The 347-nt window shown below is 39.5% G+C and overlaps 1 non-coding gene across 1 annotated transcript; it reads left to right on the top strand.

The window, feature by feature from the left end:
* The first annotated feature begins 71 nt into the window (after positions 1–71).
* Positions 72–145, top strand: Trnai-aau (transfer RNA isoleucine (anticodon AAU)). Its single transcript has one exon. It is a non-coding gene; the product is annotated as a tRNA-Ile (tRNA).
* The last annotated feature ends 202 nt before the right edge of the window (positions 146–347 follow it).

A 347-nucleotide genomic window follows, 5' to 3' on the forward strand; every position in this document is an offset into this window, starting at 1 on the left:
GTTTAAAATGTCATTTTCTCACTAAGAAAGTAGACGTCTCTTAAACGTCGTTAAAGGACTATATACCCGCAGGCCCGTTAGCTCAGTTGGTTAGAGCGTCGTGCTAATAACGCGAAGGTCGTGGGTTCGATCCCCCCACGGGCCAATGTTTTACCCGTCAATATCAGAATACGTCCTTATTTTAGATACCAGTGTATGTTGTTTTCGTACGGGAATCGGCGGAAAACGTTTTGAATTATTCTTCTTTTTCATTTTGTGTAGATTACATAACGCATTATTTCTAACGACTGACAAATGTATCCTATTAATTGGCACTTCATATCGTGAAGTATGAAATAGGAACTTAC

Source organism: Schistocerca cancellata, chromosome 9, assembly GCF_023864275.1.
Source record: "Schistocerca cancellata isolate TAMUIC-IGC-003103 chromosome 9, iqSchCanc2.1, whole genome shotgun sequence".
Classification (NCBI taxonomy): Eukaryota; Metazoa; Arthropoda; class Insecta; order Orthoptera; family Acrididae; genus Schistocerca; species Schistocerca cancellata.